The sequence below is a fragment of the Mytilus californianus genome, unplaced genomic scaffold, assembly GCF_021869535.1.
Source record: "Mytilus californianus isolate M0D057914Y unplaced genomic scaffold, xbMytCali1.0.p SCAF_1, whole genome shotgun sequence".
Taxonomy (NCBI): Eukaryota; Metazoa; Mollusca; class Bivalvia; order Mytilida; family Mytilidae; genus Mytilus; species Mytilus californianus.
In genome coordinates this window covers 83,416,642-83,442,531 of record NW_026262581.1, presented here as the reverse complement: position 1 = coordinate 83,442,531, position 25,890 = coordinate 83,416,642, and the positions used below count along the sequence as shown (strand labels likewise).

Sequence of the window (25,890 nt, the reverse complement as noted above, 5' to 3'; positions counted from 1 at the left end):
TACGATTGGTAAATTGTATGCATGATTCCTATAAAAAAATACTTAAAGTGTTCATTTCATATTCGAAAAACATCCGTAACCTGAGTTTGTTCTTCCTGAAAAACATCTCAGATGGACATTTGGTTTCGGTGAAAAATTTACGTCTGACTTGTATAAGTTTCGTAAAAGAACTTTAAATTTTACAAAAACCTTTCCTCTTAAAAAAAAATCAAGTAAATATAACGGCGAACAAGGCAATATACCTTACACGATTGTTTTAGAAGAAATGCGGAATAGCGTTTGTTATTATTGATTATGTGATTTTAATGACTCCCGTTAATAATAAATAAATAGCGCCACGATTGTGTTTACCCCTAAGGGTGACAGGCGAATACAATTATAATCACTCTAGTCTTCTTTCGTCCGCCAGAAAAGCCTTCGCTGAAACGGGCCGTATGTTTGGCTATGTGGGTTGTATAAGTACGCAGCCACGTCTGGTCAGAATGGGAACGTTAAAACCGATGTTTCGTGTAAAGAGAGTGCCATTCTTTCTGCGCATTTAGAACCCTTACAAAACCTGTTTGGGGAGTCCGTAGGTGGTCTGCTGCAAAACAAAATTTCTTTCCCTATCCAGGATACTTTATCCCGGATGGCCTCTATCATGTCTATTACAGGACCTACCAAATGTATTTATTGTTAATTTGTTCTCGTCTTGAACATGCATAAAATATTTGCCACTGGATGTTACACATCTAGCAATCAATCAATCATCGATTGTGCTTGTTTTATGATTGAGATAGCGTCTGTGAATCTGCTATTATTTGTCTTGTTAACTTTTTCTGTCAGGGAATCTCAAAATTCTATTTCTAATCCATAACAGTTTTATTTCATATTAGTAAAATATTAGTTCTGATTGTACCTGTTGGATATAACAACAGCTAAAATGTTGTTAGTGTTGCTGATCATGATCCACACAACTTTTCAATTGACTGTTATAGCTCAACGTAAGTAAACGTTTTTTTCTACAAGCATATTTGTCATTTTTATTGCATTTTCCCTTTATTTATTTTTTTTAATTTTTTATTTCGAATAACTTCATTTAGTACATTCTACAAGGACCTGTAACACCCTATGATTGTAATGATACTGTTCTAGATATAGTTTGATTTTCTAATCACATCTCTCCTATAACACCGCTAAAATGAAGTATATTTTTAGTTCTATTTTTCAGCTTAGACATAGTAAGGGACATATAATAAACTTATGATCCTTTACTTTCTAAAATTGATTTTTTAATTCAACGATCAACAAAATACACACACAATACCTAATATAACGATCTGCTATCAACATGATGTCATCTCAGATTTTATTTTTAATATTAGGTTATATCACACTCAACTTCAAACAATGAATTCCTCCTGAGGCACAGTATTCTCAAATTTACATGTCCATAAAATACCAATAAATAGGAGGTTCTTACAAAGGCTCTCAACTGAACGATGTTGTAATACAGAGTCAGTAAGAAGTTTTCGACAATCTACTCAGGACATGTGGTTACTACACTGTATTAATTACGTAGATGCATTACAATGCGATTCAGTAGGTGTTATCACTATTATATTAGTCTGTCATTTCATATTTTAAAGAAAGAACGTTCATCGGCATCAGAAATACAAATAATATTGACTAAAAATCTTTAACCAATCCAATCTACAAATTTTGTCATTATTAAGTATTATTCAACAATGATGTATTATACATAAATTATGATTTAACTTGTATATCTTAATTTGTTAAACAGATAATCTTACACCATTTGGAACAGCTACGCAAAGTTCCTTGGTTGACGACGTTCAGGGTAAACCTCATTTTGCTATTCAACCACCTATATCAAATGCCTTTAATTTAGCAATATGTTGACACACAGCCCTTAGTAGTAAACCAGCATGGTGGATGTTTCAATTTTCTTTCGGATCTGCGTACATCACAGAAATAAAAGTATAATACAGAGCAGGCTGTAAGTATGTATACTATAATAAATCATAAATCATGTTATGCGTATGATTGTTATCAATACACTCTTTTAAAATGTCCTTTTTATATGTACATGTATAATAGAAGAATAAGCTATTTTTGACTACAAATTTTCTCAGTAATTAAAAGGTTGTTTTTTTTTTTTTTTTTGTGTTTTTTGTTTTTATTTTTTTTTTTTTTTGGCTCCAAAATCATGAAAATGGGGAACGAAGAATTAAATATTTATAAAAAAAACTGTTATTTCATAACCAGCAAAATACGGAAAAAATGTTTAAAACAATAACTAAAATAAGTAATAAATCATAAAAATGTCGATACATTCATCTTATCTCCAATTTTGTTCAAGAATTACTAGGATGATGGAAGGGGTGTTGAAAGGGGGGCAGATCAATGATCATTTGATGCAATAGCGAAAAATTTTATTAGAGTTATTTTTGTTCAAATGTTTTGTCATTTTTCAGGCTGTCTATGTTCAAGATATAAAAAAAATCGTTTGTTATCAAACGTACACAAAACCTTGAAGCGCAGTTAGTGTCTGCTATGCAATTTGAATTTGTTTGCGTTAGTTTTTGGATATATACAATCTCGATATGTTATGCGGTACTGTTATTATTTTTCATTGGTTGATACCATTGGAAATATCCATCTAAATCATAGTATATATGTCTGTTTATAATCATGACGGTTAGAATGTTTGTTCTTGTTATGTTCTCGTTATTTTCGAGTTCTAGGATTCAACAGTGGTCCCTATCTTTGGCCGTATAACCATATCACATTAAGTATTGTAAAACATCTGCACATAGTATAAAAGAATTGCAACAACAAGAAGCATCTAAAACTCATTAGGACGTCGATTCATTATTGTGCTGTAATGCCAGTAGAGACTACAAATGCACTGAATGAGGATTATGCTAAATTAAATATCTTCATACTTGTTAAATACCATAATTTTATTTTATTTATTACAGTTGCCCATCGTATGGATGGATTTAAATTATATGTAACCAACACATCAACTATTCCACCTGAAGGCTATCTCTGTTAAGAAGATCCTGATCCCGGTCTTCCAAACATCACTCAGATAATACCCTGTAGTCAACTTGGAAAATATGTAATTTATTACGACACTAAAGGAGATGAAACATACGGACCTTTGGTGGAATTATACTATGTCGCCATTAATGGTTTGTGTTATATTATTGGTCATAGCAGTTTTGTTTTCCTTGAAAAGATTTGCCTACAACTTTGAGTCTCTTGTTAATTTATTCCAAAGACTTATTTAAATAACTCAGAGTGTAAAAACAATTGAATGTTCAGATATATTCATAACTTAGTTTTAAGAAAAAGTATAGCAATTGTACCGAACTTCAAGGTTAATTTAAAAAGGAGAAGTCCATAAAACTTACAAAATCAAATGTTATCAACCAACGGAACAAGTGGAAAACAACTGTCACATTCCTGAATTGGTACAGGCAAGTTGTTGATACACAACTAAATGTATTGTTAAGATATCGTCCGTCGAAATAAGTCATTGAGGAATTAAACAGACCAGAAAGAGAAAAGAAAAAATCATTAACTATTCCCCTCTGTCATTTAAAAGAGGCAAATCACATTGACAATTTATAAAAATAAGGAGATGTGGTATGATTGCCAATGAGACAACTATCCACCAAAGTTCAAATGAAGTGGATGTAAGCAATTATAGGCAACCGTACGGCCTTCAACAATCAGAAAAACTCATACCGTATCGTTGGCTATAAAAGGCCCCGACATGAAAAATATGAAACAATTCAATTGAGAAAACTAACGACCTAATTTATAACAAAACAATTTACGAAAAAAAAATATGACAGAAATGAACCAACGACAACCAATGAACTACAGGCTCCTGACTTGGGACAGGCACATAAATAATGTGGCGGGCTTAAACATGTTTATGAGCGCTCAACCCTCCCTCTAACCTGGGACAGTGGTGTAACATTGCATTTCTATAGCTTTTCCGCTAATTTACTTTGTGAATTTCTGTAGGCTAGGGATCATGACCATGACTCGATTTGTCTAGTTTTCAGCCTTTAATATTTACTAAAATAGTTGCCTGCTGTACAAATGGTTGTGTGGTTATAACACATATAACGGCATATGGTCTAGATAGACATACAATATATGGAATGTGCGCACGAAAATCTAGTTTAATCCTACTGCATATTGTGTCTGTACCAAGTCACCCTATCAGGACCATATTCTGTTACTTTTGTTCTCTTTAGTTTGTTTGTACGTCTGAGGGAGGGATCGTTCAAAAGGTATATCGGGACCAAATTGTAACGAAGCATGTTCATCTTTATATGTAAGCCAACACTGTCATCCTGAAAATGGTTCATGTGTTTTCGGATGTGACCCAAAACAATATTTGAATACAAAATGCGATATATACACAGGCGTTTGTGCTGAAGGATGTGTAAATGGATGGGTTGGGCAGTACTGTCTATGTAGCAGATGTAGGTATATATCTTTGAAAGTTATCGATTTAAACAAAAACTAGCAGTTTTTCAACATAAAAGTGGAGCATGTTTAATTAAGAAATAGATGATAATGTTTGTTTTATATTTGGAAAAGCGCTGTGAAAATAAATGTTTATTTAGCCATCAAATAACCATTACATTTGTATTTAGATATGAAAATATTAGAGCAAAATGTAAATACTGCTAATTACACGTATTAAAGGCAATCCGTTTCGTATTTTACAAGTCGTCATTTTAGCTTTAAGTTCAGTTTAACTATCAAAAGTGTTCAAACTTTTAAAATTCAACTATGTATTGTATTTTACATGTAAGTTTATAATCCTTATTCGGTTAAACTACTTTTACTTTTTTTAAAATAAACTATGTATTATGATTTACGTGATTTTTTCAACTTTCCATCGCCAACATTCAGTTTTCAGCAGTAACGTACCCTCTGTCCCATCATATGGTGTTTTAAAATTGCAATTGATACGTTTCACTCGTACAATTTAAATGTTACGGACGTCATTAGAGGCTTGTAGTCCGGACAAAAACTGCTCAAAATAACAGAGTTATGAGAAGAACAACTAAAATCGACACTGCATAAGTTTTACGATCACCATCACGAATTGGTTGATGGTTTAATGTGTCTCAACTCAATAGTGAAATGTTTTTGCAGTCGTTGATCTTTAGGTACCAGATAAATTTTCTGACCTGTATATTTACAAACTCTGTCTGATTGCAGATATTGCCTATTGACTTGGTGTGGGTTCGCATGGCGGACGATGCATGAATATCAGGAGACGCTTATCGAATCTAGCACCCGGTCCCCATTAATTTTGGTGTTCTTGCGATTCCCTATGTTTGTGTTTGTTACCTTGGTTTGTCTTCTAAATCGATTTATGACATTTAACATCGGAAAACTATTGTTGTCTTGATTTACATGTATCATTTTTTACCCTTAGGTCTAGTTTAAGTAAACATCAGGATAAATACTTCTTGTAATATACTGTATTTTTGCAATGCGCAAATGTGTTAGAAGTTGTTATTTAAATGAACGACTTGCTCTTATATAGTGATATCTATATTGACTTTAGGGCTAACAAACTATGTAGGTATGGTTATGTCTGTCGTTTGCTCGCTGTTTCAATGTTTCCTGTTAATCATATTTATTATATTTCTAATTCCATTGATTCATGTGAAATGACATTGTATTGTACATCTATTATATATAATATATAATTATATTTATGTCTATATATACATCAAAGATAGCTATGCTTATTTGCTTTTAAGGGTTACCATGAATTACATATACCTGATATTATGTGTTATTTTTCATATTCATATAACGTACATCGGTCAACATGCACTATAATAAGATGTTATTTCTTCTTTATCATCTTGATAGAGATATATTACTGTTCATGTGATACTTGTTTGATTATTGTAAAGAAGTGCATCATTATATAAATTAAGTTGAATTGCACGCAGATGTAACTTTATGTCTCATTATATTAAAGTTTAAAGTTCATTTACACCATACCATGCGCAAATTGAGTTAGAATACAATAATATTCATATCATAAAATGATGTTACTCAATAATATGAATAGTTTATCTTTACACTCGTAATCAGTGTATTGGATTGAAAATGATCTTACTTTTAGATAGTTTCGTTTTCTATTTTCTTTTTCATCATGTTGATATTATTAATTATTTTTTGTTCTATTTTTCCCTCAATATCATACCTGCAAATTGGACCAAGGTAAACCAGCTTCTTATAGGATAATCACCTACAAACCAATGTACAGTAAACCGTAAAGTTTTATAAGTTGAACACAGGACGTATGATAGATGCTGCATGATATCTGGACTTACTACAGTTTATCAAACCCTTGCTGGTAAGATATTATTAAAATGAATCATAATATTGCACTTTCTTAAGTAGGAAACGATATCATAAATGTTAAACGATACCAAGCGCTCAGTAAAAAACAGACAATCGACAATAACAAAAACCATAAGACACAAAACGTGCAAAAGTAGTTACCGAAACACTATGCAAAAATACTTACAGTTGAGAAACAATGCCCGGAATAGAAAATACCAATGTTGAACTCAGATACCGTATAAGAATATTCACTTCATATCCGATTAAGTGCCCTGTTCCTGGCATTCGTTAAAAGTAAGTCCAATGGAAGGGAATGCTGTGCATTTTTTGTATGAAAAAAGAAAATGCAGTATGATTGCAATTGAAAACTATCCACAAAAATGAAACAGTTAACAAAGTCGTAAACGAGTACTAAACTCTAGAAGGTCATAAACATAAAGCAAGACACATTTAGGAAAATAATATGATCTGTAAAAGTGCGTTTTATTTTATTTCAAAATCCAATTAAATATGAAAGATAGAGGCGAAAGATACCAAAGGGACATTCACCAAACTGATTTTTACAACCGGGTTTTTATCGTGGTGTTTTTTTCTTCAGATTATGTGTACTAGTTTATTAAGGTGTAATACCACCAAATCATAGTACGTCACATCCGGTTTCAAACGAAAAGTAGTCGAAAAAAATATTCCCTTGAATTTGACAGTTGTAGGAAAAATTGACCCTGCATTTCATTGCAGAAAAAAAAAAGAGTCATCAAAATATATCGTTGATGTTTAAAAGCACCATTTGTTTTTATTTGGTTTTTCTGTAAAACATTTTGGAAATTTGAGGTTATCTGGTTGCAAAAGCATGTAAACAGAACAAAAACTGGTGTAGCTTTGATTGGTTAACTTCCAGTGATGGTTATTGCCTAATTTGCAATGAATTGTCTATTAAAATTTTGTCTGTAGTACTAGACAGGATACAAACTTTATTGATGGCAATTATTTCTTCATTTGAAACAAAGATAAATTCTGCACACTTTTTTTAAAAAGTGCCAAGTTAACAAAGACAGATAGGGGAAAACAATGGTGTATGACTCCTTAAGTTTAGTTTGTAGTTCTTCCTGGATTATGAATGTTCAAATTAAGATTTATTTGTTTATGAAACTGTCATAGAAAACCAACCATACAGAAAACCAAAATACACCTAGACGTCCGCGTACAGTCTTTAAAATCCGGAAAAGTGTGAATAAAGTGGTCATATATATCCATATGTAATAATGAGTTTTAATCCATTATCATCAGTTGAAAGTTATACAATACAACCGTCTTCATATTGATCTCGTGCGTGCGTACATGTAGTTCTACATCCAAATCTTTTAAAATGCAAGTTATAGTTGATGCAATTTTCTACAGCCGGACAATACCTCTGATGTATGCAGCAAAAATAACAACTATTTATTTGTGTTACTGTGACCTGAATTAGTTTAAACATATGCGGTATCCTAAATTAATGAAAAACTGATGAGACACAAGTAAATCATACTTGTGAATTCTTCTCAATGATACAATATGGTTGTATGCGACTGTACAGGTATAATATTATGAGCTTCCATGTACCGAAAACAGTTTACTGTTACAGTATATTATATGAGCCAATATATTAATAAAAATAAAAGAAAAAGAAGAAACAAAGATTGAAATTTAATATCATTCTGTTGTAGTGACTTAGGTGTTGATGATCATGGTGAAGATGTTGATGTTCCGTGTCAGTATAAATAACACTTTATGAAGGTAAAAGACATTTGATTGACCTGTTGAAGAAATGTTGAACATGTATAAACATTCGGATATTTTGTTCACTCGAATGTAGTTCACAGTTTCCTCAAGGTAACGGTTATGTATTTTAAGCAAAGTTTTCGTACAGCCTCTTTAGATTATCGAGTAAAATTTGTCTGCACGCAGTGTAAAAAAATGAAGAACGACCTTAATAGCTGACACACAGTTACAGTAAGGTTCAAGTACAGTGTTAGCTTGAAAAATTGCATAGTTTAGTTTAAACATATTTTATTTGCAAAAAGAACGCTCAAAAAGGATTAGACACAAGTTAGTATATAATTACTATAACTATATAGTGCTTAGGTTTAAGAATGAAGCGGAAGATCACAAATGAGCTAAAATAATGTTCAATTTCTTCGAACCGTAAAAATAAACCGTTTCAACTTTACATAGGAGAATATCGTTTTTCAATTATTTCTAAAATTTTGATATAGAGTCGACATTGCCAACATTTGGATCAAGCTTATTTCACTCTCGTACGCGTATTGAGAGGTAATACTGATTCTGTAGTAAAGATAATTTACAAAATGGAGCAGTACTATCTTAACCAGTTTGCAATGCATAGTTAGTTGTACTTTATATACACGGAGGGACAGCATTATATAGGCACTCTGGTGCTAGGTTATGATTCGTATTTTAAAACATCTGTAATTTCTTCTTCATTTTAAAATAAAATTGATTCCCAGCCAAACTCATAGTACAAAGTTTCAGTTTTAGTGAAAATTGGTAGACCTGTTAGAATTCATGTGGCCTCTAATTGCAAGTTTTCTAATCTATGTGATTTTCATATTCCACAATTGTTCCACACTTTCGTGGCATATTCAAACATGGGTCGAATAAAAACTATATACACATGATACAGTTTTTCTGAATTATTCGGAATTCTAGTTTACGATAATCATTTAAGTCTTTCTTTAGACTTGTAATGATACTTTAATATGATTGTTCCATTTGCGTTACTTCTGAAAGTAACTCCCATGTGCTTATGAGATATACTTAAAGGAATAGTTTAATCTTTTACGGAAAAGCTAATATCTGGATTCTCTATATGTGAAAAAATCATAATTTCGGTTTTATCAGGGATGAATAAAAACATTTTACTTATTTACTCGAGGTCGATCACAGATCTTGTCTATTGTTACCATTATAGCTGAATGAAGTGTCATCAACAAGTAGCTCACACAGTGTTTTCAGCTTATCCGCAAGATTATCAATATAAAGAAAAAAAGAAAAGAGGGTCGAGACCAGATCACTTGAAAACATCAGCTAAAACTTTACAAAATAAAACAAAAAATGCAATACTCTGTTTTCTATCACGTAGATAATTTTCAAACCAATGAAATAGGCTTCCGTCAAGTAATAAGATTTCAGTTTGCATATAAACATGATAAAACCTATGTGCCAAACTTTGTTAAAAGCTTTAGAATAGTCACGGAATACAAAACAATGTGTTTCTTTTTTTTCCAAGATGTTCAAAATGCAGTTGTATATTTTAATGAGTTGATATTTATAAATCAATCTATAAGCATTTAAATAATTGAATAAGTGCTTTAACACAAACCTTTCCCTTTCTTTTCCAATACAACTAATTAGAGAAATCGGCCTATAGTTTGAATGCAATAATGAATCCCCTTTTTTAAAATATGTATTAGATTTGATGTCTTCCAGCTTGTTGAATACTTGCCTTCCTGTAAGGATTTATTAAATATAATTATTATGAACGGAACTGCTACTTTTTCTGGACCCAATACACTCTTGAGCGGTTTTCTTAAATTCAGTTGTAAATATTTCGCTCAATCATTAGTGTTTTTACTGTCCGGAAACACTGTATTCCAATTAATTCTATATAGTTTATCTCCAAATTTTAAATATCATCCCTATCATATAGCCATATTTCATTTCTCTTTAAAAAGATTTAAACTCAGATATTGGACATTCGAGAACTGCAATAGGCGCATCATGATCACTTATATCGAATGGAGGTTTTAAAACATTAGAAAAAGAACCATTTCATAGATTCACTGCCTATAATCAGATCTAGTAGAGTGCTACTATGGTCCGTTACTCCAGTTAATAATTCAATAACGTTGGTTATATTAGACAAATTTAATGGGTCAAAATCAGTTTGTTAATGTGCCGGGACTTTTATAGCTGACTATGCGGTATGGGTTTTTTTGCTCATTGTTGAAGGCCATACGGTGACATAAATTTCTATGTCATTTGGTCTCTGGTGGAGAGTTGTCTCATTGACAATCATACCACATCTTTTTATTTTTATAAGTCAGAATTCAAATCGCCTGTAATCTCTACCTTCACATTGATCTGTTATCCCAACCTAATGATTAAATCTTATCCAGTAGTTATTATCAGCATTAGGCGATCGATATGTGTGAATAAATAAGAACGTTTGACATTAAACATAGATATTTATTAAAAGGGAATCATCTTCTTTTCATTCGATTGTATTAATACGATTAATTCCAATACCATCTTTAACATATACAAGTAAACCACCACCAAAATAATTTCTATCTTTTCTTACGATAATCTAGTTGTATATCGTCATCAGCAATGTTGTAATCTAAGTGCGTTTTTGACAATGTAATATAATCAAATTCATCGCAAAAATTATTTAAAAGTTTTAGTTTATTTCTGACGGATATAATGTTGAAAGTACATATATACAATTTTCTTGTGGTCATTTATCGTTCAATGACGGTGCATTCAATTCATTACGGAAATTAAGACCGCGATTTGTTTTAACATTTCCAATCACGAGGTTAATATGAGGTACGTAAAGCAGAAAATTACTGTCTGATCTTGGATGAACTGTTTGTAAAACGTCAAGTACATAGGAACATATGAGATACTATTAATTATTAAAATGAGGATCAATCATTAATATTTCCAGAGTTGACATACACATAACTCTCTATTGTTTATTTTATTGGTAGGCTGCATTGTTGTCTTGTCGACGAATATCATATATCTCCGTTTGTTCATATTTGGTTTCCGAACTTCTGTATGCAAATAAACCTGATTAAGATTATTCTAGAAACAAATGTTAAAGTCTATGAAATGGGTATTATACGGTAATTAATATTTGCCAATATTTTTTTACTTTACTGCAGTGATGCGTTGAATAATGTGTTATCTTTGTGTATCTGATTTTCCTTTTAGTATTCTAATGAGCGTCGGATCAACGATAATAGTTGCAAACTATCTGATCTTATTTGATTGAAGTTATGCCTAGTAATAAGAACAGCAATGCATAAACCCTCAATATATATTTCATACTAAATAGATGAAATAAAACGAGATATACAGTAAGAAATAAGTCTAAAAACTGTAACAATTTTTACCATCATACATTTATCTGTTAATCCATGTAGATTTTGTTTTGTTTTTTAGTGGCTGCAAATACAATAGACAATGATAACTCAATATTAATTGTGAATGGAAGCACTGGAGGTTTTCTGTTTGGCGTTCTGGTCTCAGCTGCTGTATGTTTAGTTATGAAAAAACAATAAACTCCGAGAAAAAAAGGTTCAAGAAATATATAGATTGCAAAATACCTGTGTTAACATGTGGTAGTGAATACTCTTTGACAATTACAATGCCGTTGACAGTGTCTGTGTAAGCAATTCTGTTTTTATGCATGTTACTGTAAGATCATATTTTGGAAAAATAATGTTTGCTACAGTGTAAAATAAAAGAAAAAGTCATTATTCTTTACCTTTGAAAAATATCATGTGTTTATATTTATAACATGTAGGTGAATCATCATTTCGTTTTGAGAGTAATTTGATTATGTTAATCACATTTTGTCAATTGTTCGTAAATGAATATATATACAGTTTAAGCGCAATATGTTAAATATTCTACCGAGCGAGATAAAAAGTTATGTAGGAATCGAATCTATGAACTTTAAGAGGAACTCTTTGTTTTCTTTTATTTTGAATAAACAAGCAAGTAAAATAAAAATAAAAACATCCTCTTTTTCTATAGAGATGGAAAACATATTTGTATACATTATACATTATTACCTGTGTTTCTATTGGAGAAACGTCTTTGATACATTAATTGTGTAATATTCATCACTTCTGCAATGCATGATTTAATCATAGATTGGGTTCAAATCATGCACACAATTTAAGTATAAAATACAAATTTACTTTTTACTAAAATAATATAGATACATTGTTTGAAGAGCAACAGTTACTATAGCTTATGTAAGTGGACATACAAGACGATAACCACAAGACTCCTGTCGTGTTACTTCTAATAAGATATATGATCCGCTCATAAGGCATCAGAGACAATTCGATCGGTATATCTTTTACCTAAGACGTCACCGAAATCACTAACAGTCGGTTAAGGAAATTATCGTACTCTTAAACTGTCTGAACATGGAAGTCTGAATTAAATATATTTTTAAGGACAAATCTAAGGCAAAATCTTTACTTGATAGAAAAAAAATCATAGTTCTAACTTCTCAGTCATTTGGTCTCTGTCGGAGAGTTTTCTCATTGGCAATCACACCACAACTTTGTTCTTTATACAGATATTGGAAAATTCGATAACACTAAATACACCATTAAAAACTAAATTAAATGCAAAATCAACACAAAACACTTTTTTAGCAAAACTTGGAGTGAACTTTGGTTCTCCGGAAGGGTAGGCATTTCCTGTTCCACTAGGGACACTGTCGTCATGCTCGGTAGCAGAAATAATGCGATCAGTCGCTTTCATTAATATCACATATCACACGGAAAAAAGGACGGAATTATCCGTGATCATCTGTGACATTGATATCCTATAAAACTCAACCTAATCATGATAGCGTCTGAAAAACTTTCGAAGAGGATACATTGCCTTTAGTTAATGATATTTTACATGTCGTGTAAGTAGAAATCTGAATTATCATGTAACTCATATCATGAAAATTTTGAAACATGGGCCATGAGTTGTCGTCTAAACTGCGATATATATACTCAATATAAAAGTGCTATTGGAATAACGATGCAGAGATATCGAACGTTCACCATGGGATAATTTAAATCATATCTTTTTAAATCGAAACGAGTACAACGAATTTACGATTACTTCTATGTAGTTGTAATCGTTAAGAGTGCAGTATATTTTAATTTATTTATGATTAGTCATGGGAAATATAAGATTTTTGCACATGGCATTCTAACTGAAAGTTGTATAATGGTATGTTTGTTTGTTTGTTTTTATCTATTATAATTCTTTTAGTAATAATGTGTAATTCTGTTTGAATAGTAAAGTAAGCAATTCACAGTATTACTATAATTGTGAAGTTATATTACATGAAGAACAAGTCATGAACTAGTCATGAACTAACATGATTGAAAATAGAGGTTCTTTTACACATGTTTTACATGCATAATGTAGGTTAAAACGGCTTTCACGTACATTGTACGTTAACATTTATTTCAATAAGTATGATCTTATACATAATCTACTTTTAAAATACAATAATTTATGTTGATAACATAATGTAAAATTTTTCACTATTTTCCTTCATTTTCAATTTCTCAAAATGTGTAAAAGGAAACAAGATTAAACCGAAGCAAAGCAAAAAAAAAATAGTGCACTGAAGCATTCTTAAACATATTTCTTGAATCGTTTAATCTATATAGGCAGAAAGCAACAACATCTTCAAAGACCAACGCACCTAGTTATATCAAAATCAAACAAATTCCGACAACAAATCAACTAAAAATTGCACATAACACGTACCATCACATTTAGATGAAAAATAAATGTGTTAAGAGGCTAGCAAATGTTAGCACTTGACATTTGGAACAAAATAATTGGACTCAACGAGTGTTCCTTTAATTATTTCAACATTACTAAACACTACATTATCATATTTAGTTAAAACAGTGGTTTTCAAAAATAAACTTGATAATCCCTTTCACATATTAGGATTGTCACAGTAGTATTTTACTGTAGTATTATATAACACTATCAATCCTGAATCAATGAAGGTAGGTAGATAACAAACCAAGTAACATTGAGTAAACAAACTCATCATTGATACTTGTCTTCTCATTTTGTATTTTCGTCTACAAAAGATTCATCAGTGACGCTCGAATCAAAACAGTCAAAGACCCAAAAGTACTAAGTTGACTAAGTTAATTTTCCCAACCTATAATAGTAATTGTAACACAGTGACTGGAGTTTATTAGTGTTTCCAATATAAATTAACCTGATCACACACATTCATGGCTATTTAGTGTCTCTTACCTGCTACAATCACGTTTATTAGGCTATCACGTCGTTTATAGTAATGCACTTAATACACCAAGTATACGTATGCTTAATTGTACAATTAAGTATAGGGATAGTTTTATTATTCATTTTTTAAGCTGAATATCTATAGCAGTTACTAATTTTTTTTAAATGCGAAACAAGATACATTCGAAAGTGTAATGTCGACGTGATTTTTATTTTGAACATGTAATTGAGATTTATACATAACAGTTTATTTGCCAAGAAAAAAGAATCATTTTCGAAGGAGAGTTCTTAGGTAAATATATTTTTGCTATGTTCTGCAGCTTAGCTGGCAACTGATCTTTCATCTTTAAACAAAATTACTAATACTAGCCTTTTGACAAATGATGAAAATACACATTAGGATAGGGGCTTTGATATGCTCTTTTAAAACTACAATAGTGATACGTTTAATGTTTATTATTGGAACATTTTATCTAGATCAATAAGGTTGTACAAATAAGGAACCCGATTCAAACATATAACTGTTACAGTGCATCTACACATATACAATGTTATCATAATTGCATAGTTTTTATCGGATTTTTTTCGTCAATTTGACAATACAAATATTAAGGAGAAATATTTAATATATATATTCAAGATGAAATCACGTAGTGTCATTTATGAATAAATGGGCGCTATGAATAATGATCGTGAATGATACAAATTTCAGGTATTTACGCCTGTATCATAGTATTTATTGTCGTAATCAATATATGACACCGACGATGGACTTACCTTAAAATTGGACTAAAAGGGTGACTGAGGTAAGGAAATATGATCTCCTTTGTCTTTTCCGACCTGCAGTTAAACCCTTTCTTAATTGTGCGCGTCTGTTTGGCGCTGCACATGATACATGGATGCTGCTTGCAAGACAATTTTTACAAAGATTCCATAAATGGAAACATTCGAGTCACAAATGATAATGGATATGTCCCACTTCTCCTTGCCACAGTCCTTTCTTTTTTCTCGATTGTGGTAACATCAAGATGATAAATTAGTACGACTAATCACCAAATTTCTACTTGAAATGAGTAACATCCCGAGTGCTACTATTTGGCCAGAAACTACATACCCTTCCTAAACCTGCGTTGACCCCTAGTTGATGAAAAGATGTGTTGTTTATGCTTTCAGTGTTGAGTTATTTGGTCTTTATTTTCAATGACTGTGTTGTCAACCAGTGAAATGCTTATTTATTCATCGTATAGGCATGGAAAATCTTACTTCATTGCAAACCTCCACATTCGATCACTATTATATAATATTCGCCTGACTACTGGATATGACTCATACATCTTGTCAAACAAGAGCACCTAGGTAGGTGTAACTTGCTGAACAGGAACTGCGTACACTTCTTAAGCACCTGAGATCATCCCCGGTTTTTAGTGGGGTTGGTGTTGCTCAATTAACATGCTACCCCCTACCTACGATAGTAGAGGGGCATTATGTTTTTCTGTCTATGCGTCCTTTCGTTCGTCCGTTCGTTCGTCTGTTCGTTCGTCCGTCCGTCCGTCCGTCCGTCCTGCTTTAGGTTAAAGATTTTGGTGATAGTCGTTTTGATGAAGATGAAGTCTAATCAACATGAAACTTAGTACACATGTTCCCTATGATATGATCTTTCTAATTCTAAGGCCAAATAAGAGTTTTAACCCCAATTTCACGGTCTAATGAACATAGAAAATGATACTGCGAGTGGGGCATCCGTGTACTATGGACACATTCTTGTTGTGGAGTGATTTGTGTCAGTCTTTTTGTTTTTTGGCGTTTTGTTTTATCTAAGCTCTTATCTGGTTTTATTATACTAATGATTTTTGAGTGCCTAAGTATCTTCTCCATTTTGGTATCATCTAAACAACAACATATTTATACAGCAATTATCAAAATGTTTCTTAAGGACAGCCCATTTAGTGTTTACCCCACTCCCCAGAACATTTTAAACAAAACCGAAATAACATCTCTGTCATCGACATTTTCATCTACCGGGACCTCTGTTTTATATCTAACATCCACATGTTCTTACCTCATTACAAAATGCTGATACTTCTGTGATAAATGTCCAATAGGGTATATGACATCTGCATTCACTCGAAGTAGCACTCTAGGCCGAAACACCCTCCCGCCTAAAGCTTTAACATGCTTTGTGAAAGATGTGTTTTTGCTTTTAAACCGTTCCTGGTGTTAAACATTATGTGGATTACCTGATCACGTTATAGTATTTCAAAGGGGGTTTAATCTTAATTTACTATGGCCATTTCTAGACAAAACACTATCAAATGCTGTAGTTGTGCAATATTGCTAGTCAATCTGATTGCCCCACCTTCTCCTTTTACAAGTTTGAAGTTCTACTCTTGGACTTGATCTACATGTACCATTTTGAAATTACGTTTGCAACACTTAAACTGTATAGTTAAATGGCATAATATCGCTCAGTGGTTCTGGAAGCCATATGTTTGATGGCAAAATGCAAAGAACAAATGAGTGTGCAGTATAATGGATCTGAGTACACCTAGACGGAACATTTTCTCAATGACCTCACATCAAAATGTCCAGTTCAATATTTAATGATGCAGACCAGTTGTGGTTAAGAGGACTTTAAATTTTCCTCTCATTACTCCATTCTTTGAATTTTGCATAGTTCTCACCAGAGTTTCGTTCCTCAGTAAAAACATATGTCAAAATCTTTGCACAAGAAGGAGAAGTAAAAGTACCTACTGTAACATCATTGAAATGTCTTGTTCATGATGCATGAGAGCCTCTAAAAAGACTCTGCTATTCATATATTCTATGTTTCCTTGATCAACCACTGTTTTCTAACCAATCACATAAGGTTCTCAACAATGCAATTTATGTATAAAGACCTTAAACAAAACTATTTTCTATTCTGCTCGAAATATATTTGGCAAGTTCTACTGTTCCGATTTTGCAAAAGCAAAAAACAATTGATCACAAGTGATAATTGATACATGTCTCGGAAAAATTAACACATTGATGAATTATATTCATGACATGTCGAATCGTTGTGACAGGTTTGATCTCTTCTTGTAACATTGGTCAATGCGGACTGAATTATAAAGGTGGATGACCATTTGTCTTGGTTTTTCATGCGTGGAATACTGCCCAGACATATTCAATGTTTTCATTATCATCTACTTCAAGCCATCTGTCATAATTTTTTTAAACTTATTTATACCATGCAAGGTTAGTGTTGCACAATTGAGTTATTATACCAGGTTGGCATACGTGTATTTCTGGTAAGACAGTTGACAGAGTGCGTGTCCATAAAACGATTATTATTAGATGTAAGTATGGAACGCATGCATATATTTCAAAGCAAAAGGTTATGATGAATTTGCCAAGTTAGACTAAGAAAATGCTGAATTATTGAAATTGTCGTACTATGGAACGATTCGTTAGCCGTAGTTGAACTCTTGTTGTTGTCAATATTGTCCACGGCTGCTGTTGTAAAACCTCCAGGTTTCGCGTGAAGAACCACATATTCAATGTTGATGTTTGTCCTAAATGGAATCTTCTAGTACTGTAGATGAATGGATAATTCGATCATTCATAAACGACAAACGTACACTGTACATTTTGTCATTTAGTACCTCCTCCTTTCCTGGTCCTAGCATCCAGTAGATGGCCTATATACATTATGAGATGGTTTTATTTCAGTTGAATATAATGTGAAAGAATAAAAGAGAAATAAAACAGAAGTAACTTTAAAATGGATAATTTCATATTTGCCTCGACAACATCTGAATATTTGGCCAAACGATTATCAACTAATGTTTTAATAACTGTTGAAAAGACTTTTGCCTACATCATGTCTTCCTGAACTACCTGCATGTGCAGCTTTTTCAAATATTGTTGTCACACAAACAGATTGTTGCGGTTGCTTGATTACTTGCAAAACCAAAATAATCACTAAACAGAATAAGTCAGCACCTGCCTTGTCATTGGCCTGGCAAGCCTGATAGTAATGCAGTTTTAAGATCATTGCTATTTCCTCTTCCAGTTGATCACAGAGAAGTATACATTCTATTACTAGTTAAGTCTAGCTTAAATATTGGGATAACGTCATTGTCTATACGTTATCAATCGTTGAAGACTACTGTTCTGCAAGAATGTCACCGCAGTTACGATTTTCTATACTTTCCTCACAAATCTTTGGCTTTAGTAAATAAATGGCATTCACATGGTATTATATAGACCTTAGCTTTACTGAAGGTACGTAAAAAAAAAACACTTTGTAACCTTCTAGTAAGGAATTTTGTCGATTTTGATATCTTATAGCGGCCATCTTGAAAAAAGCCGTCGTATTGTAATTTCAAGTTGGGTTCATAGCTAATATTGTTCGAAACACCCAGCACTATTAACATAACAAACTAGAACTAATATAAGGGATATTTGTTGATTTTGATATTTTGTGGCGGTTATCTTGGAAAAAGCCGCCATATTGAATTTTCATGGTGGGTTCATAGCTTATATGTTTTGAAACAACCAGTACTACTGCCATGCTAAATTATGACCAGTTATTTGACCTAATATTAGCGATATATGTTGATTTTGATATCTTATGGCGGCCATCTAGGAAAAGGCCGCCATTTTGAAATTTCAAAGTGGGTCCATAGCTTATATTATTTGAAACACCAAGAACTTCTACCATGCGAAATTTGGTGCTTTTATCATCAAACCCACAATTGTGTCACCGATGTGCCGGACTATTATTGCAACTTCAAAAACAAGATTGTCAAATACCTCATTGCAAGTAAACTCAAGGTAGAATCTAAGAAGGAAAGAAATGTCAGTATACGAACTTTTTCTGTTATTTCTTTTAATATAATGAAATGTGCATCTCAGGATGTTTAGATAATGATATTTTGATAATAATATGATCTGAAAGATAAGTGGAAGAATGTTTTTGATTTGTTTCCTTTTTAGCATTACCCTTATGCAATATATATGTTTGACCACTTCTTAAAAAGCAGGAATTTAAAGATAAAATTTTACATCAATGACAATTGTTAGGTTAAATCATGAAACTTTCTTTATATAAGCTTAGTTGTTTGTGTTGACTGGTAATTTGTTCCCCAAATCTTATCTTTATTTTAATATTGTACATTTATATATAAAACCACTAGAATAGTCGCATGACGTCTAGTTAATGTGTGTTAATATTTAATCACAAATACAACATCCGAGAAATCTTTTTTAAAAAAGAATTGAATGCTTCTTTGTGTAATTTGATTGGGAGTAACAGCGTTAACCGAAGCAAATTATGTAAAAAGCGCGGACACTTTTTTCAACCCTACACTATTATAAAAAAAGAATTCAATTCTTATCATAGCATGTTTATGATACAATCACGAAAATATCAGTAACATCAAGCTTTTGGTTAGCTTTTTTATGAATTGTTGTGACCTTAACACCATAAGCAAATGTAGTCATACAGATTGCATTGTATTGATAAATAAAATATAATTTTGGAATGCCTCGCTATTGTTGTCATCCAATTCAAATTACGGATTTTTATGAAACATAAATTCAATCTAATTATTGTAAGTTAAAATTGCTTTTATTATTTATTATATAATAAAAACTTTATATATCCAATTTACAAATAATATATTGTAACATTAGTATTTAACGCAAACAAATTAGGGAACATGCCCAATATGCAAAATTGGATGGTTGTTTGAAAGCTATAAATGCAAAAAGACCCATGTGAAATTAATATCAAGCGGCCGATAAAAGTTCCTTATGATGCACTTAATATACGCCTATATCATTTATATGAAGTGCATACATATATTTAATTTAAAATTTGAATAACTGTCCGATTTTGTGTTGCTGTATGTACGGTATGAAATCGGGAAACCTCTTTTAAATTTTCTTTAAAAATTGTATAAAGATTTGAGAAGGATTCAAAATTCGCTTTAACTTATATTTGAAGGCGAATAGGAAGACCTATACATAGATGAATTGTATTTTTCCTGTATGTATCACATCTTCGTTTTTGTTGTTCTTTGCATACATGTAGGTTCATAACCGATCATGTAGGTAAAATGTATTCAAATGATTTGAAACCAGATTTAATGGGGGAAACTTATTTATCTATCTTCGGGGAGCAAATGATAATTAAAATCTCCCCAAAATAGGTGTATGAAGTGCTTCTGACCATCATTATTATTATCATCATCAAAGTGCTGTTGGTTTCTATAAAATTTCTAGTGATCATAGCGAAAGTGATTTTTCCCGTTATGCCTTGACAACGATTTACAGAGTAAATAATTTTATCAAACTGTTCGGTTACTCCATAATGTGGCTTTCTCCTTTAACGCAAATGAACATGTCATTAGTTATTTAACATGATATGTGTTGCCTCATGTGTCTACTATCAGTCATATTGTACGAACAATCTTAACATTTTCGAGCACAAATTCTAAAATTGTTTAAATTTCCACTATATGAATTTAGTATACATGTACCAAAAATTAAAACGGGCGAACATCACTTCTTCCTTCCTGGTCTCGAACAAACTGTAAGCATGAAATTTGATGTCTTGTAAATGAGAAAAAGGGCGTTAATCAATAAATAATACTTGACTGGTAAGTGCGTTTTTAAGTTTGATCGATCAGAATTTTATTGCGAATGAACATGCTTGCAAAAATAAATATGCAATACTACATGCGGTTTAAACACTTTAACAAGTAAAAGCTTGAAAAACACAACTCTCTCTGACTCTCTATCATGAGTATATTGATTTGCACAAACATTATTTTCAGATCGCCCTTTTTGTTAACAAGTGTGATAATTATATTTATCAAATTTGTACATATATCGATCCAAGTTGTTGCGTTTTATATAAACGTCTTTTTAGCATTTATAGATGGATATTTTTGATTGGATATCTAAATGAATACGGGTAGAATTTAATGCACGGGTAGTTTATCTGTAGTTAAAGTCATCCGAGTCATTGTAGTCAAGTGTGCGTAAGGCTTTTTTGAATTTCTTACGTGTTGATATATTCTTAGATAATCTGTAGTAGTTCGTGAAGAGCAACAAACAGCCAAAGAGGTTGCTGAATCCACTTTGAACTTTTTTGTGACTATTTTGGTAGCAAAAAGGGAACTCTAAAACGTTGAAAAAAGAAGCTTAAGCGGATAGCAAATCTAGTTTGAAGAAACTAAAGGCAGACCATTCATATAAATCTAAGTTTGCCGGGAACGAAGTTCAGTTTGAATATAATTCTGACATTGACCATGAGATATCTAGAATCAAACGCGCTACAGAGTCCAGGGATTATTATAAAACTAAAGAAAACACCCACAAGCGCAATAAATGCATCGAGATTGCAGACCAATCCCCAATCAGATGGGACACAGCAAAGGAGTATCTTTTAGGACGACGAAAAAAATACTAAGGTGAGTAGAAAGTCGTGCTCTCAAAACGGAGGAGAACCCGTAACACGATAGGATCAAACAGCAATGGCTTTGGATCCAAAATGGCTGCGGTTTCCCGCACAGTACCCACTGCCACTGTTGTGGCCTGACCTTAATTTTCGTGCCTACATGTATGATAAAATAAACACTGGACCTAAATAAACAGAATATGTTTTGGTTGCCAGACCATGGGTCACTGCGGAAGAAACTGCCCAAAGTTAAACTTGCCAGCAAGTTCCAGATAAAAATGTTAATAATAAGTTATTATTGATTTTGTTAACAATAATAAATGTAATTTTAAAGAACAATTAAATATTTCACAACTGGATTCATATGAATATAAACAATCAACTAGTGCACAATCTGTAAAAGTTAGACTGAAAATAAAACCATTTTGATTATTGGAAAAAAGATAGAATACAATTCTTATGTATTAGATATTATTGAAAACGGCTACGCTATTCCTTTTATTACAATACCGAATTCGGTAATTAGTATAAATAATAAATGTGCTAATGATAATTCGGAGTTTTTATCCCAAGCTATTGCTGATCTTTATGGAAGAAGTTAAAACCAGAAATCATGTTATAAATCTACTAACAGTTTCGACAAAAAAGTCGTAGGAAACGGGATTAATTTTAGATTTACTGGAAGTTCATAAAAATATTTTGAAAAAAACTAAATAAAAATTGAAGATTTGAGGGTAACGTTACAATATTTTGAAAAAGAGAGGCGAAATATACCAATGGGACATTCAAACTCATACGTCAAAAATAAACTGACAACGCTTAGGGGAAAAAAGAAACGGACCAAAAGACAAACAACACCACACGAAATACACCATAAAAAACTAAAAACTAAGCAATATGAACGTGAACCAATAACCGGGGTGATCTCAGGTCCTCCGGAAGGGTAATCAGATCCTGATCCAGAAAAGTAATCAGACCCTACTCTGCATGTGGCACCCGTCGTGTTGCTCATGTAAATACAAACCTGATGTGAAAAATGACTTCAATTCTAAATTTGATTTGAAGACTGGTTACCATCATTTTGATAGCGCCAAGTCCAGTTAGACTAACTTAGATTTTGCACAAGTGGGATGTTTAGTTAGCTATAATAACAGTTTTAATCCACCATTTTCAGCATAAGGGAAATGCTTGCACCAAATCAGGAATATGACAGTTGTTTTCCATACGTTTGATGTGTTTGAGCTTTTGATTTTGCCTTTTGATAAGGGACTTTCCGTTTTGAATTTGCATTTGAGTTTTTTTTGTTTTTTTTTTAATCTTTTACTTTTTGCAAGAGAAAATGAATTCTATATTTGTTCAGTTTGCATTCGACTTGTCTTCTTATCCATATCTGTTTACAAAATGTTTAAGACCGTAAGTGAAGTTTTGAAGGGAGAATGGCATCCGTATTGTTATATATTTAGATGATGGTTGGGGTACTAATCCTGATTTTGATTCTGTTTTCGTGTCAAAGACTTTATTCAATGCTGGTTTTGTAGTAAACGTAGAATAATCTGTATGGAAACCTTATCATTAGCTTGTTAGGCTAAGATTTACATTATACACCAGATTGTAGGTGTTTGATGTTTTATTGTGGATATAGCTTCTTTTTACAGGTGAATTATATTCTCTTTTTATTATACATATTTCAGATTTGTTTCCTATGGGAAGGTGGGCCAAATAGATAAAGAAAGTGGTATTCGTTCAAAGGAGCTTACGACAAAATCAAAATAAATTGAAATTTGTATGATATATGCATTGTTATAATATGTTTTATTGGTTATGTGGGCTTAAAAATTGTTCACTCATATATACATTTCGTGATCAAACATTTTAATTGAATTTTGTTTTGGTAGCAGGTTTGACAGACAATAATACTGATATAATCCAAATTATGTCCTGTTATCTAAATTTAAAAACAAAATATCTTTAAAAGAGAGTTACGAAATGCTTAAAAAAACTTTTAATCATATTAGTATTCTGAAACAAGTCTAATGATTTGTAATTTTCATTTACATATAACTAGTTCAAATAGTATTTATCTCTATCTTTGTACATTGTATAACTAGATTGACTAACTTTTTATTAGCTATTTTATAATCACTGTTATTTTATGAAAGTCTTCATCTCACTCTGAGCCGTAGTCGCTTTGAATATAGGTGATAATGTTCAGCCTTACCAAATACATTTTGCAGTTATATCATGCAGCGCTTATCGATATAATCTTTTATTTAAAGGATTGTATATAGTATTCCAAGTAGAACATAAATTCACTTAAAGGAATAAGTTGATACTACAGTTTTAATTGTATGCTATTTTTATGTTATTTCAGCATAACATTGGTTCCGACTGAACACATCAAACGTTACAACATCAAATATGTTTATGTTACTTTTTCACACAACGGCATGGTTGATAGTTACAGCTCAAAGTAAGTTAATGTTTTATTACACCCAAGGTGTATTCACTATATTGCAATACATTGTTGTATGATAACTGTCAAATTACACTTTATATCTTACAGTTTTAAAAGTATTAAAAAACGATTGATTACTTCATCAGATTCGAACACATTTATTTTGAATGACTTTTTTTCTCTTGTAAACGACTTCTATCTCATATAAAACCTATAGTATTATCAAACCGTAGAAGTGTACAATTCAGACATTTGATGCAAATAGTATAAAGCCGGTTTTCATTTAACAAAGAAAATTGAAAATCAATTTAATTTGGAAAAAAACAATTATGAATACAAAAGACAGGGGATATGACCATCTTATTCACAAATCATACAGATATAAATATGTGATGTCAATATATGTAACAAATAATATATAATAAATTTTCTGGTCAATGTCTAAAATGATATGTAAGGCGAGTGTATGTTGCCATCGTACATACTGGATTAATAGGGATGCTCCTGATGCCTTAACTGATCCAGTAGGGTATACTAGAAGGAACGACTGAGACGATGCTGAACAAGTGTCGCAGGGTGGGGAAGGAATCAATAGCAGGAAACGCTTTTCATGTCACCGCATCCGGCTTTGCTCCTTTTGGATTTAATTCGATTCCATATGGTTTAAGAAATGAACATCGATAAACTAGTGTTGCCTCTTATTTAAAATTGTTCGTACTTTCGCTTTCCGGACGTCATATTCGTGACTTTTTACTGTGACTGCCACGTACCATTAAGTTCTACACAATGTTTTTCATCTAGCAAAACGATGCCCTTCGACGAGTTCGCGGTGATCTTTAGTAAATTTGCGTCGTATCTGTAGTCTGTAGCTGGTACACGTTTCTATTACACCAGACTTATATTGTTTTTGTAGAATTATCATAGCTCATATAAAGTAATTAACAAAACTTGAGTTAAGGCGAACGTATTCTCTGGATTCATCGATAAAGGTACTTGTGCTGATTGTTATTATGCCTTAAGGTGTTGATGACTTCATGTGTCAGATCTCTTCCGTTCAGGTTCACAAGGATGGAGGCTTATATTTTCAAGTCGACGTAAAGCATTATTGTTTAGACCCATTTAGGACAAATGCCGTGAATTGAATACTAGTATCAACGTTGTTCCTAAACGTCTTATAATATTCGTCACAAACGTTGATCGGGTCGATTTTTTAGTCTTCGTTTGCACTAGTTGGTTCTACGGTCGGATTATAATTTTTGGTCGGTTAACCTCACATTTATGAATATATATAAAAAAAAAACGATTGATATGATCCAGTACATTGATGTTCAACTATTAAGACTTATGGTCCGGTCCTGTCAAGGATGTCGTTAGGTCGATTCTCACTGGAAGTTTTGAGAATGTGCAATGCATTATACATGTACGTCCGATACTTACGTTAATCTTAACAGTATAACGGTACCAAATTAATGTTACTGTATCAGATGAG

The 25,890-nt window shown here is 32.1% G+C and overlaps 1 protein-coding gene and 1 long non-coding RNA gene across 4 annotated transcripts in view; both read left to right on the top strand.

Moving 5' to 3' along the window:
- Positions 1-25,890, top strand: part of LOC127724962 (multiple epidermal growth factor-like domains protein 10) — a 178,358-nt gene that overhangs the window by 24,538 nt on the left and 127,930 nt on the right. The window lies entirely within an intron of this gene.
- On the top strand, positions 8-12,226 carry LOC127725063 (uncharacterized). 3 transcript variants are annotated; one of them, XR_007992773.1, is made up of 6 exons: positions 8-983; positions 1,784-1,999; positions 2,985-3,200; positions 4,281-6,418; positions 8,115-8,184; positions 11,641-12,226. It is a non-coding gene; the product is annotated as an uncharacterized LOC127725063 (long non-coding RNA). The 3 variants fall into 3 exon arrangements; XR_007992775.1 differs by having other exon boundaries at positions 8,115-8,280; XR_007992774.1 differs by having other exon boundaries at positions 1,784-2,003.